Below are 16,081 nucleotides of genomic sequence, written 5' to 3'. Positions count from 1 at the left end.
GTGTTCAGCCTGCCACCAGGGTACACATCCAGGAGGAGAGCGGCAATGTAAGGAGCACACTTTGACACAAGGAGTCAGAAAGGACTCTCACTTCAGTATTTACAAATTACCTTAAGTGTCCTTTAAGCCTCAGCTCCCTAGGCATCAAACTGCTTTTGTAGATCGGCTATTTGTTATATAAGAAATGATATAACAAAAGGAGATTTCTCCTTGAGATGAAGTTCCATTTGTGCTCCTTCTCAAAAGCTGCACCATAAACAGTGCCTTGAATCCTGTGAAATCTCCAGTACTTACTCCAGCCAGAGAAGAACTGACCTCAGGAAGCAGTAATGGGATTCCCTGTCAACTTCCCAGTAAGCCAAGTGTGTGAAAATGGAAGAGATAAGCACCTCCCTTTTTAGGTGCAGATGACAGTCTGCAGGGAGGCTACACAGTGATCAGGTATGTTAGGCAACCTGAAAACAACATGAAGTAAGGAATTTGGGAGTATTTTCCGCTGTCCATATGCCTTTCTGTACCTAATGTGTAGACCCTATGAGGCTGAAATGGAAGATATGTTGTATCAAAGTAGCAGCCACTTCAAAGTATATTCACTCACTATATCACAAATGGTTTGAATAGTTTAACATAATTCTAGCCAATAATCTGATTTCAAATAGTTGTTCAAGTCTTGGTTTCTGTCAGTGAAGAGAGCAAAAGGGTACTTCATCTCATTTGTCTGAGTAGTAAACAGGAATAGGCACAGCCGGAGATGTTTCGTTCTTTCTATCGGCTCAATAGAAAACTTCCATGGCTAGAATCCTACCTCTTAAGATATCTAATAGCATTATTTCATAGTGTCTTACCATGAAAATGCATACTGTAGTTACTGAACACTAAAGAAATAGTATCCATGGATAGTGTTTCACCAGAACAAGGAACATGACTTTATGAAAAAGAGGAGGATAGAAATTATCTGCCTAAGGAAAATCTTGGTAGTCAGCTGCAAGTTCAGATACACCATATTTAAAATCAATCTCCTGATCTACAATACAGTTAGATAAACACATACAAACCAAAACAAACTAAAAACCAAACAAAACATAGTGGTGTATCACAGTATAGTGAAATAAAACTTTATTTTGGAATATTTTTTTTTAAAAAGTCGTTTCTGTAGATGATAGGAACTACTAGGACTGAAATGCTATGTATTAAAGGAAAAAAAAAATGCTTCTATCAGATCTAAAACTAAGAATTCTGACAAGATGCAAACAACCATAGAGCATCTCACAGTTAGACTTTTTTATTTGCCCATTTTAGGCTACAAACAGCTAATACTCTGAAACACACTACCACTACCATACTTAATGACAAAGTCATATAGACCACAAAGATTCTAAATCCCATTCATGATGAAGGTGACAGGGACCAGTTATATAGTGCCATGAATGAAATGTAGTAGGATTTTTTTACCAGAAAAAGTCTGCCACTGTTTTCTCAATACTTATCCATTGCACTGACTAGTCTCACTTCTAATTAACTAATGGATAAATGTGGTTTTACTGATTTTGTAGACTTTAGGATTTTTTCCAATGTATTCTTTCTAACACAACACAATTTGTCCTAAAGATCCCTAGGAATTCTGTAACATGAACACAAGTGAGTAGTGATTCTAGGTGAACAGATGGAGATTAATGTAATCTGCATTGTAAGATCACTGCACTGCACTCTAAGGTCACTGCACTGTAGTTAGAACAGATTTTCCCTTTCTGCCAACTTATGCTGGCTATATAATTATTCAAAGTTTAAAAATTTACCAGTTGAATAAAATAAGATCAGATTCTAAGACCTACAGTCCATCTACTGCTACAGAATGAGTTAAAAATTTAAATACCATGTTGAGCTATAAATGCTTTGTATAAAAAAAAATCTACTATAGTCACATTTCAAGTATTTTATTTACATTAAAAATAGCCTAGAACCCAACAAATGTTATTTAAATGCGCTTTTTTTTTTTGTCAGTTAAGGCATAATACTGCTCTGAAGACCCTTTTGGAGCTCTACTATTCTCTTCTTTTTAATCTTACTTGAAAGATAATGTATATCACTTCTCTCACTAAGACCGGCAATAAAAATCCTGCTGTCCAAAAAACAGGAAAATTAGTATAAACATTTTTTTTTTTCAAAATCATGTAAATACTTGAAACCCAGAACAATTTAGACATCATGTACTAGAGAAAATAAACTAGTAGTGTGTATTCATTTGAAAGGGATAACAGTCTAAGGTTAATGTAAATATTCTTATTGTCAAGAAATTATTAATAGATGAAATAAAATTCTATTGTGTTCTTCCATTAGGGCTGCTAGTGTTTTCCTTGCTAGCAATAAAAGTTTGAACAATGTGTCCTTGGTCTATCAACTTAATTCCTCTGTTAAATGGACTTGGTGACCATATCTTGACAGTAATAGATGATTCCTCAGTAAATTATAAACGACGAAAACTAATCAAGGAGATTACTGCCTAATCTAATGAAAATAATAAAATAAATGAGAATTTTGCAGTTTACTAGGTAAGCACAGATCGGTGGACATAATCTTTTGCTCAATTGCATTACCATATGTAAAATATTTCCATGTAACATAATTACACACATTTACAAAATTATACAACTTCCAAAAGATATCCATATGTCTTCTTTCTAAGTTTGATCCTTTTTTTAGCAAGCAAAAGAAGTAATATTTTCTACGTTGGTTTGCTTGGTTGGTTGGATGGTTGGTTGGGGTTGGTTGGGGTTGGCCTGGTTTGGTATGTTGTTTTTTTTTTTTTAAACCAAACAGATTTTGTTTGATCTGTGTTTCCAGAGATAAGATTACCTCAGTCTTTCAGCTCTTTGTCTCTTCTTGACAGCAAATAGAAATGTTTGTAAGGTTTGTGGAGGTTGTTTTTTTTAATGCCAGATGATCATATGTAAAATATTCTTTGACACTATATGAACACTTAGACCCCCAAAATAAACAGAAGAAATCCAGGATCTATCATTGAAGGGTGTCTTTTGCTGTCCAACAGTTCCTGTATTACTTTTCATTACAATGTTTCATAGATGTATAAAAGTCAAGGAAAGTCTGTCATTCAAAAAAAAAAAAAAATTACAAATTTCAAAATAATAGGTGCTACTAAATTTAGCATGGATTGAGCTTTCTGAAATTAGTCAGTAAAGACCACAATGACAGTAAGGCACCACTGGGAATACTATCCTTCTCTATTAAAATGAATCATATTTGTGGTAAGTTAGTAAGACATGAGTAGAAGTTACAGGGCTGTGGGGTGAATGTGATTGATGTTTCTTTTGTAAACATAAACAGGACAAAGTTCTTGCTTAGAGCCATATTCTTAATGTGCCTAATCCATCACCCAATGGAAAAATAAGTAGCACCTGACAAAAGGGACAGCATGGACTCAGTGAGCCTGAGTAGACAATTATGCTCAGACCAGTATAAAGACATGCTTTCACTAATTCAAAGATGAGAAATAAGTATGATTAAGCAACTCTTTATCCTGTCATAATGATAGGATGAGAGGAAATGGCTTCAAGTTGCATCAGGGGACGTTTAGATTGGGTATTACGAAAAATTTCTTCATGGAAAGGGTTCTCAGATCACTGGAACAAGGAAAGTGGTTGAGTCATCATCCATGGAGGTGTTTAAAAAACGTATAGATGAGGTCCTTAGTGACACAGTTTAGTGCCAGAGTGACATTAATGGTTGGACTCAATGACCTTGAGGGTCTCTTTCAATGAAAATGATTCTATGATTCTATGAAACCTTTTTTCCTTAATTTCAATTTTCACTTCCTATTTTTCCTTTTTTTTTTTTTGATTTTTCAAATTACTTACTTTCATCACTGTGATACTGATTCATTTGCATGTATATTATATTTTTTAGTTGTTTTAAAAGTTCAGTATTGTGAAAATGCATTGGGAACCTGTGATGGGCATGATATGCAACCTTCATTATGCCTTAAACAATTTGATTTGCAACTTCTCCAAAGAGTAAGAGGTAAGTGCTGCGGAGAAAGAATGGTATATCTTCCTTGAGGTCCACTCCTTCTCTAAAAAATGTAGGCACCAACCTTGAAATGAAGGCATTAACCATGCTCACACAAAAACAGGGTAATACAGAAGTCATGACTGGCTAGGGGAAATCACAAACCACTGGTGACTCACTGGATTCACTGAATCATTTCTGGGACCACTGACTCATTTCTGGGGCCACCTACTCATTTCTGGAAAAATTTCCTTAATTAGCATGAGAAACAAACGGAAGAGACAAGCTGCCCTTTTCTATCTTATATGCAAATTAATTGAAGTATTTAAAACTTGCCACTTAGAACACTCACTGCATCATGCCCAGCACCCTGAGAACTAGAGAGATCATCTCTGGAGTGACCATTGGAGACATGAAATCTCACTTATCTTCTGATATCTTATCTCTCTGTCTTTGTATCTCTGTTTCTAACTTTTTTCTGGGCACATAAGGGTAATATCACTGTGAGTTTTGTCACTGAAATCTTGTTAAGTTTTATGATACAGTTAAAAGCTTTTGCCAAGCTACTATTGACTGTAATTCTGATGAGTTTTAAGTAAATGTGTGATTTAACTGAACCTCTCAAGTAATTGTCATTACTCCCAGTTACCACACAGAGTATATAAATGTTATGTTTGGTCTTACCCCACTGAGTGGGACAGGACAAAATCAACTTTTGATTTAATCTAGTTCATTATTTTTAAACATTTTTTTAAAGAAAAAATGTTAGAAAAGCATTTTCTTTTTCTTTGAATGCACTTTTGTTTTTCCCTCATCAGATGATTATGTTTTTCTCTATAATTCTCTATACGCTGTTTCTGTATTTTATTTTACCACCTTTTTTTATTTCCTCTGCTAGACTCATTTTGTGACTAACCAATAAACCCCTCAGGCTCAGAGGAGATGGGTAAGAGTGATGTACCAGTGAAGCTCAGGAAATAATGTAGGGTGTTATGGATCACAACTGTTGCAAAGAAGCTGACCTTGATCTCAGCACAAAGGGAACCAGAGACCTTTGGTGGTGTAAATGTGAGTTCATTAAAACAGTGTTGAATGTCTCCTTGAATTAGCCAGACCAACATAGGGAGAGTGAATGCTTGCTCAGCCCACCACAGTGTATAAAAAACAGATAAGCTTCAAAATAATTTTTAAGAGAGCAATGAGCTTGAGCTGGCATCAACCCTCCTATTCCTTTCCAGCATCTAGGAACACCTACCATCATGACAGCGAGGATATCATAGAGACCGGTAACGGGAGTCACATTGGTATTTTGATTGAACTGTATATTCGAATTACTATATTTTGCAAAGCATAACTTGCATTTGTATTCAGATTTCAGTATATTATTTTATCACTCTACTAAATATGAAATCCTTTGTGACAGCAACTATCTTCCATTGACACCCAGCTGAATATGAGCCAACAATGGGCCCAGGTGGCCAAAAAGGCCAACAGCATCCTGGCATGCATCAAGAATAGTGTGGCCAGGAGGACTAGGGAAGTGATCGTCCCCTTGTGCTCAGCAATGGTGAGGTGCCACCTCGAATACTGTGCTCAGTTTTGGGCCCCTTATCATAAGAAAGATATTGAGGTACTAGAGATACTGCAGATGAGGGCAACAAGGCTGGTGAGGGGCCTGGAGCACAAGTCTTATGAAGAGCAGCTGAAGCAACTCAGGCTGTTTAGCCTGGATAAAAGAAGGCTGAGAGGAGACCTTATCGCTGTCTACAACTACCTGAAAGGAGGTTGTAGCATGGAGGGTGCTGGTCTCTTCTGCCATGTAGCAAGTGATAGGATGAGAGGAAATGGTCTCCAGTTGTGCCAGGGAAGGTTCAGATTGGACATCTGGAAACATTTCTTCATGGAAAGAGTTGTGAAGCCATGGAACAGGCTGCTCAGGGAAGTGGTCGAGTCACCATCCCTGGAAGTGTTTAAAAGACGTGTAGATGAGGCTCTTAGGGACGTGGTTTTGTGCTAGAGTTAGGTTATTGGTTGGACTTAATGATCTTAAGGGTAATTTCCAACCAAAATGATTCTATGATTCTATGATTCTATTATTCAAATAACTAAAGTTGATATTGCACATTACACCCTCTGTGTGTGATATATTTAAAAAACATGGCCAGAGACTATTGGAGTCTGACACAAATCAAATTATCCCAAGTAGTTGATCAATTCAATAACATAATACTGCATTACCTAACATAAATGGTTCATCATATCTGGAACATTTTTATAGTTTTATAATAGCATAGAGGGTTATAATTACTTGGTAGATGTGACTTTTCTCATGTGAGACTAAGTTTGAACCTTGTAGGATTCATAAAGATTCTATGCTGTGGGGAAAAAAAAATAAAATTGACATCTAGTGCCAAGTTAGATACTTTTGTAATTTTCTGTTTGTTGGTCTTACTGATAGCCCTGGATGTCATGAAAATCCTACTGCTTGAGAAAGGTTTCAATTACAAATCCTCTAATGAAATGTCATTCTTGTCTGAGTCATATGTCTTTGACATCTTGACTTTTTGTTGATTTTAGAATGTGTTATCAAGACCATGAATTTGTTCAGCCAGGACATTTTATTTACAAGATTAAAAATAATACAATCAGAGAACGACAGAGAACTTACCACACACAATCTGTCTTCCACCTCCCTGTCCCAGACTAAGAAAAAACAAAGGAAAAAGAAATAAAATAACAGGAAAGAGGAAAGGAAAGTTGAATAAATAAATTAAAACAACATTTTGTGACAAATATTTTGTGACAAATTTTGTGTTCTGTTTTCTCGATGATTTGTAAACAGCTATGATGAGAATTAAATCTATTAACAAAATAAGATTTTCTTTTTTTCAAACCCAGAAGTTATTTAAAATGGATAGAAAAATCTAATGGAAAGGTGTTAAACTGAAATACCAACAAAAAGAAAGTTATTCTGAAGCACAACATACTGAAAACACCAGAAGTTCAAATGAGTTAATAAAAGTAGTTGGAAAACTGTTTATTAAGTGAACTAATAAAAACATTTGTACATAAATACCAGTTTAGTATGCCAACTAAAATTATTTAATGGCAACTTAAAACAAAGATTTAAAACAAATATTTAAATGTATTCTTTTCAAGGAAAAAATAATGTTTAACAAATATATTTTCAGAAAGTGTTTCAAATCAAGGTATATCAGAGAATACATAGACTGTATTAGCAAATATACAATTGAAAAAAACCAATAAATGTTGGAAGCCTGTACATGATGCCATTGCTCTGGAGTTTTATGCTTCACTGCAAAAGCTGGAGTTTATTTGAGACTGTGTTGGTCTAACAGATGAAATACTAAGCCTTGAGTTAGAAAGGTTACCTATTCCCAGAGTCTTTAATGTCTTTTTTTCAGGACAACTGTAAATGGCTTGAGCTGAGGAAGGGAAGTATTTAGGAGGAACTTTAATTCCCATTTTAGATCTATTTAGTCCTTTAGGGCTTTTACCAACACTGCAACATCTGAAAACTGGTCAAAAGACATATAATGAGAACGACCAGTAAAAAACAGACTTAGGCTTACTGTTGAAATAAACTGTGCTTCAAAGGCTGGTATTTTGTTTCACAGAAAAGCATACTTTATATACGCCACAACAGCAAATATGCATATTTTCCATCTTCAACACAATGTATCAAAGCTTTATTTCTTCAGACTATGGATGGTTAAAAAGTAGTCATGAACCATGAACTCAAAACGGTTATTGAACAAAATACAAAAGTAGTTGCCATGATCTTCCACTGACAGATATCACTGATTTTATTCTTTATGTTCAAAACAGGAACTAACTCAGATCTGATGACTTTCTTTGGACACAGCTGTAGAATTTACTTCTTCCGACAGAATGAAAACACACTGATGAAAAAATTCGCCTTCTCTAACCTACAGTTGGTATCCATTAATTTTTCTTTACTGCATACATTCTCTTACTTTTTCTGTGTGTGATTAGTGTTTCTGAATGCTAGATAATAATGTACTGGGAAATTTTTCTTACTATGATCTCTGATGTGCCTTTACAAAGTAACATAAAGTGATGACTCAAACGTGAAATAATGACTCTCCTCATTCTGCATGAGGCCCCACCTTGAATTCTGGAGTCAGTTTTGGGCCCCTCATCATAAGAAAGACATTGGGGTACTAGAGAAACTGAAGATGAGGGTGATGAAGCTTGTGAGGGGCCTGGAGCACAAGTTCAATGAGGAACAGTTAAGGGAAGTGGGGCTGTTTAACCTAAATAAAAGGAGGCTGAGGGGAGACTTTATTGCTGTCTACAACTACATGAAAGGGAATTGTAGCATGGAGGGTGTTGGTCTCTCCTCCTAAGTAGCAAGTGACAGGATGAGAGGAAATGGCCTCAAGTTCTGCTAGGTAAGGTTTAGATTGGATATTAGGAAAAAAATTCTTCATGGAAAGGATTGTCAGGCATTGGAACAGGCTGCCCAGGGAAGTGGTGGAGTCACTATCCATGAAGGTCTTTAAAAGATGTTTAGATAAGCTTGTTAAGGACACGATTTGGTGCTAGAGTTAGGTTATGGTTGGACTTTGATGATCCTGAGGGTGTCTTTCAAATGAAATGATTCTATGATTCTATGCTGAAACAATAATGTTGTATACCAAATTTGGTTTTAATTTTATTTTTTATTTTTGGTGATATTTTAGTGGTCTAAGTATAGCGAAAAACCAGTTGAATTTTTCTGTCTCCTGGGAATATAAGCTATAAAATGTATTCCATGTAACAAATAGGAGTGAAATTATCAGCTTATTGTGTTTGATTTGGCACTGCTCATTACTTGCATGCTTGCAGGTCACCTTGCCACATACTCCTGTAAGTGATTTGTAAGTTAATTATCTTAATGAACCTGTATCTACTGGATAGCCAATGGTACTGGAAAAACAACAATTTCAGATGTGGTTTCCACAATATTCTTGTCCATCATAAAGTGCAGAGAGTTTTCTAAGAAAACACTTTGAACAACCTCACAGCCTTGCCAGTCACACATACAAATCATGGAACTCTCTGTGTTTATCAGGGCCAGGTGCCTTAGTAACAGCATCTCCTCACTTCACCAACAGAAGTGCCAAATATCTGTGCTTGAGGCACTGGGCTCTCTGTGCAGTTTCTCACACTTCATAGCTTTACTAGAGTGTAAGTTATTTAGCCAGACTGGGGAAGAATTATATAAAGTTGTAAGAATTACACACAGAGAAAGCAGTCTGAGGTTTCACTTTCTGTAACTTTCAAATACACTCTTGTTTGCAGAAAGAGTGATTAGGTTAATTATTTCCTGCATTTTAGATTTCCAAAATTTTTAGAGATAAACAGGTGATCGAAGCATCCATATGGAAGTAATACCTTTTACTAATTCTCTGACTTACATCATAAACTCAAAAAGAAAAAAAAAATGAATACACTGTGGGCTATAAAGATGCAAATGAAAGAATGTTCAAGCATTTCTCTGATACTTGAAGCCTGCAAGGGATAATAAAAATCTTTATTTTATTGTACATATGAAAATAGATTTTTAGTTTTAGTTAGTGATTTTGTGACTTGCTAGTATCACTACAAAGCATATTTCAGTGATCTATATCACCCCAGGGCAAGACTCATTTTGAACAGAAGGGGCAATCCCAGAAGTACAGTTAATCAATTGGAAACCATCCACTCTTCAGAATTGCTTTATAAGGATAATTAAGATGAAATTCTGGCTCCAAAACATTTATTCGAATGTTTTGGGGGTATTGGGTTGTTTGTGTTCCTTTTGTTTTACTTTTTTTTTTTTTTTTCTCTCTCTCCTTCACTACTTATTATTTCCTTGAAAGCAAAAATATTGATGAATATAAAATATCAAATGTTTCATTATAAGATATTGGATAACACTCATTTTCCAATATTAATACACAAATAAACAAAGAAACAAACAAAAAAACCCCACCAGCCTTGTAATCAGGTACAAGGTTATTCAGTCGGAAGCCAGTAACTGTGTGCTTATTCTATCTACCTCCTTCAGTACATGTCAAGCTATAGAGGTATTTTGATATTCTCAGAATCACACAGAATCACAGAATGTTAGGGATTGGAAGGGACCTCAAAAGATCATGTAGTTCAATCCGCATGCCGGAGCAGGAACACTTAGATGAGGCTACACAGGAATGTGTCCAGGTGGGTTTTGAGTGTCTCCAGAGTAGGAGACTCCACAACCCCACTGGGCAGCCTGTTCCAGTGTTCTGTTACCCTCACTGAGAAAAAGTTTATTCTCAAATTTATGTGAAACCTTCTGTGTTCCAGTTTGTACCCATTGCCCCTTATTCTACCATTGGTCGTCACCAAGAAGAGCCTGGCTCCATCCTCGTGACATTCACCCTTTGTATATTTGTAAACATTATTAAAGTCACCCCTCAGCCTCCTCTTCTCCAAGCAAAAGAGATCCAGCTCCCTCAGCCTTTCCTCATAAGGGAGATGCTCCACTCCCTTCATCATCTTTGTTGCCCTGCACTCGACTCTCTCCAGCAGTTCCCTGTCCTTCTTGAACTTAGGGGCCCAGAACTGGACACAATATTGTAGATGCAGTCTCACCAGGGCAGAGTAGAGGGGGAGGGAAACCTGTCTCAACCTACTAACCACACCCCTTCTAATACACCCCAGGATGCCATTGACCTTCTTGGCCACAAGGGCACGGTGCTGGCTCGTGGTCATCCTGCTGTCCACCAGGACCCACAGGTCCCTTTCCTCTATGCTGCTCTCTAATAGGTCATTCCCCAACCTATACTGGAACCTGGGTTTGTTCCTACCCAGATACAACACTCCACACTTTACCTTGTTATATTTCATTAAATTTTTCCCTGCCCAACTCTCCAGCCTGTCCAGGTCTCGCTGGATGGCAGCACAGCCTTCTGGTGTGTCAGCCACTCCTCCCAGCTTGGTGTCATCAGCAAATTTGCTGATAGTACACTCTATTCCCTCATCCAAGTAATTGATGAATATATCGAATAATACAGGCCCCAGTACTGACCCCTGAGGCATTCCACTAGATACAGGCCTCCAACTGGACTTTGCCACATGGACCACAACTCTCTGGATTCTTCCCTTCAGCCAGTTCACAGTCCACCTCACTACCCAGTCGTCCAGACAGCACTCCCTCAGTTTAGCTGTAAGGATGCTCTACTAATATAGTTGTCCAAACACAGACAGTTCAAAGATGAGGAGTACATACACACACAGGTTGAAGTAACTGCAAAATCAGGTCTTCTCAAACAAGTTAACAATCCATGAGTGTCTTAGCTAGCTTTTGCAGTTTTGTAAACAGTACTTCAAAGTAGAAGCTTTTCAGAAGATTTTTCAGAAGGAACTGAAATTAGTACGACTACAAGTAAAGAAATTTTCATCTACAGACAGAAAAAAAAAAAAAAGAAGGAAAATATTCAAACGTAATAATTTTTTTTTTTTAATTTAAACTAACTCAGAAAAATCCTAAATATTTTTTACAATTTATACTAACAACAGGGAAAACATTTTGAAATATAGAATATTTGAGCATAAACTAAACTGAATTTACTTCATCATTTTTCCATTATACAGGCCTTCAGTTAAGGAGTTGTATCTAATATTATTAATAAATTAATACCAAATTGGAACAGGAATCTAATATGGTGACTTAAAAAAAAAAAAACAAAAACATCTGATTTAAATCCCAATGCTGAGAATATTTAGGCATTTAAAAATAGCAGAAAATTGAGTTTTGTAAGGGGATTTGCCTTACCTCGCCAGGCTACAAGTAAATAGTTTTTAACCAAATAGGATGAATAATATTAAAGAGATCTGGGCAAACAAATAACCAATACTTTATTTAAGGAGATGTTTTATCTAATTAAGGTTATTGGAAACTTTTCATTCTACTATTAGGCTTTATACCTTAGTTTCCAGAAACAGAAATTTCCTCATAGGCAGGGAAGAAGGGAACAAACAACTTGCAGCTGTTTGGATCTTCCCAGTACATCCCTGAATACAGGGTGGTTACCGTTAGATGAACGAAGTGAGAAACTTGGAAAGAGTTTATTTCAGTATACTTCCTGTGAAATCTGAACCTATGAGAAATTCAAGATACCTAATTTAGATTTTTATTTGGATCACCCTTATAAGTAGGGCAGCTGTCTGAGAATAAAGTTTCTGATCATTCTTGATAGATGAATCAAGTGTTCCAACACTCAGATTTGCTCAGGATCTTTAGATTAATTATGAAAATTACTCTTTTGTGAAGTTTATAGCTCTCATTTGACTCAGAGGGGTTTCTGCTGTGACTGAACAAGCTGATATTTACCTTAGCTAACATTCTAACTTTTGAAGGCAAAATTAAGGAGAATTCTTGGCTTGAAGAAGACCAAGATTATCTGCTGGTTCAGAAATTTATTCTTGGCTTCTGACTTACCTTGCAGGTATCTAAGTTCCACAGATGACTTACTTTGTGTTTTCCTGAGCAATGAGACCTCTGGATTTGAGCATATTCAGAACAAATTGTCCCTGACAGGAAAAATCAGTCCATTCTCCAAGTCTAACTGGGTTACCAAGAAAGATTATCCACATAAAACCAGCTACAAGTGCTATATATTTTATAAAATGTAAAGGAAATTGTGAAGTATTTGACAGAGGAGAAGTACCATCTCCCTTTTGGCACCTAGAGTATTAAAAAAAACGAACAAACAAAATAAAGAAAAACGGCGATTTAAAAAGCTGGATTGTACTGATCAAGACATGGTAGGAAGGGATTACAGTTCTCCTGCAACCTTCTTATTTGCCCCTCAACTTTTTCCTACTCAGCTAAGTCTTATTTCTCTATGAAGTTGAGGCCCTTTTTATTCAGGGAAATGAATTCTTTGAATCTCATTTCAAAGTGATGGTCATTTTGCATACACTACCCAATGAACCTGTATACTGAACAGGATGATTTGTGACTTCTGCCTTGAGTTTAGGCATTTAGAAGTAAGAAATTGCAGTCTTCAACTTTTAGTTAATCTTTTGGGTTTCACATTCTGATAGTTGTGCACAAGCTAACAGAAATCTTAAAGTAGAAATACTGAATTGACAAAAACTTTGCATTGTTTAAGTATATCAAAAATAATCAGCACAATTCAATGCTAAATTATTGCATTCAGTAACTGTCAACCTTACAACTATGATTCCATTCAAACAACTCTTTTTTAATATATTTTATACATACTCATACATGTCCATGAACTGTTCATCAAGGTGCTGTCAACACTGGAGAAAAAAACTAGAACAAGAAAATTAAAGAATTAATATGAGGAATTCAAGACCAATTCAAACCTATGGAAATATGATAGCATCTCATTTGCTTAATCCTGCTAGAGATAAACATATTGCCATTTCTTATAAAATCCAGACAAATCTTATTCAAAGACATATTGTAACAAAAAAGGAAGGTTTAGCAGAACAGGGTTGTTCTACCTTCTGCTTCATTACAGAAGTCCTGAAGTATTTGTACAGATTATCTCAAAGGGCATCTTTCTGGCACATGCTTCACACAGTAAAATGAAGGGTCTCTCAGGTTGCTGCACAAAATGGATTAACAAATGAAGAACTTCTGTTATAATATTCATAAACAAATGTTAAGTTGAGAAGAGAATAAGCTATGTGCCAGGATGAGCTGGCATGCATTATTAAACAAGAGCATACAGACACAGAATACATTAACATACTGTTCAACTTCTGTGAAACTTACTCTACCAAGATTTCTTTAGGGTTTTAACAGGTGCTTCTCCTAGAAAAGGGTAAATATTTAATACAAAAATATTTTAAGGAACATTAGATAAGAGATATAATTTCTAACAAAAAAAAAATGTGAAATGTAATATAATATAATATAAAAATATAGCATGTTTGTGCATATAGAGTATAAAGATCTATCACATTATATGATTATATGAACTAGTTTCATACACACACATAAGAGCTCACAGTGTATATGACATTCTATGGGAAGGACCAAAATGCTTGTCCTTCCTGGCTAACTGAATTAATTTTCTTTGGTGACCACCATCACACTATTTAGCGCTTACAGTAATTAGGTAGGCACCACCTGTTGTGTGCAAAGCAGAGGCTTAAATCTCTTCAGCATTTTTTTTTCAACTCCAGAGCTCACTGCTAGAGTAATTAATGTGTTGCATTTATGGGTGCCACACTGAAATGTCTGGTCAATAATTAAAGCCATAATTTCAAAAGCTGTAAAAAGCACTCTTCACATACAATTTCACTAAATTAAGGAATTTTCCAGCTACTGAGTGACAGTGGGATATTACAAATAATTTTTTTATAAAATCCACTGCTACTTCTTGTAGCCAATACAAATTTGTAGACAAAGAAAGGGTGTTGATTTTGTTTACTCACTCCATTAGCTTCTCCTTTGCAGGCTGCATTTTTCCCCAGGAAGTATCCTTTGGTACTTCATTTAAAAATCTAAACGAACCACTCTGTTTTGAAATTATTCTATTACACATCATGAAATGTTTGGGTCCTAGCATTTGTATGTTGTGTCACAAATGGCAAAGCTGTTTCAAGAAATTTAGGCAACTCTTCTTGAGGGTCAGACTTAATTACCAGTGATGAGATGCAGGTCATTGCAAAGAGAAGAGGTGAAGGAAAGATTTTTGCTACCCTTAGTTACATGCAATGTTGCTGGACTGGCAACTCCCAAACTAGGTAAAGCATTGTTTTTCCTTGATGATCAGAGTATTAAACCACGATAGTGTCTCAATCTGAACTACAAGTTATAAATTAGGTTATTGAAGACATTCCCTCCTGTTTTGCCTTCAGAAGAAATACACAAGCCTACTTTATATTAACTTCAGAAGGGTTTATGGGAAAAAAAAAGCAGAGGTTATATTAAGTACAAAGACCATAATCCCAGTTCTTCATGATTTACATTATGTAATTCTAAACACATCAGCAGAATGAATTTAGCTTTTCACCACAGCATAAGAAAAATTAAACATTTATGTGGCTAATTAGAACATCAGTTATAAGGCATATGTCATTACTAAGTGGTAGAGACAAGAAGCAACAACTCCTCTGGGAAGTCTCTTTAGATGTATTATATTTTTTCCTGTGGACTGTTATGTCTCAACCACAGCCAGGGTCAGGCCTTCAAGGTATATTCTATTTGTTCAACATCTTGAGTGTTATGTCCCCATATCCTAATTTGGTTGATGAATGTTTTTAGTCCATCTATATACTATTTCAAAACATTGCTATTAAAAAAAAAGAAAAAAAGAAGACCAAACGCCTCTTACCGTTGTCCTTTAAGATGTCACATATTTCACATTTCTCTTTAGAATTTTATTTTAAACTTGTTTCATCACATGCAATCATGTCTTTTGTCATTATTATCCTTTCAGGTATAAACTAATTAAACCACACAAAACCACACAATTAAAACCACACAAAAAACTCCACAACTCCACAATGCTAGTGGAAAAGAGGGAGTAAAAAAATTTGGTGCAGCAGGGTATTAAATGATACCCCAAAATGAACGTTACTTCATTTATTAACTTCATTGAAACAATGAAAATATGCATCTTCAAGCTGTTAAGAAAGTAAAAAAAAAAAAAAAAATCCCAAACAAACAAACAAAAAACCAAAACCTTCAACACCCTGATAAAGAGATCCCAAAAGAATATTAACTAAAAGCAATACAGTATCAGGGTGTACATTAAAATATATTTTTTTTTACCTTTAACAGTACTTTAAAATAGCAAGAAAATCAAATCATAGTTACATTGCTTAGGGAGCATTACAATGACTGTTTTTTCTAATAGATTATTAATAGTGTTTTGCCAATCACCATTTAAGAAACTGTGTTATGTGAGTAAACCTATGCATAAACTTCTAAAATACTTTGTGATGATTTAAAGCATTTCCCTCCCAAAATACATGAAACAGGAAATCAAAAGGCAATTTTAACAGTTGCGTTCTTTCAAAC

This window comes from Streptopelia decaocto, assembly GCF_964273445.1.
Source record: "Streptopelia decaocto genome assembly, chromosome: Z".
In the NCBI taxonomy this organism is placed as follows: Eukaryota; Metazoa; Chordata; class Aves; order Columbiformes; family Columbidae; genus Streptopelia; species Streptopelia decaocto.
The sequence above is the reverse complement of the archived record's forward strand: the minus strand, read 5'-3'. Positions refer to the sequence as shown.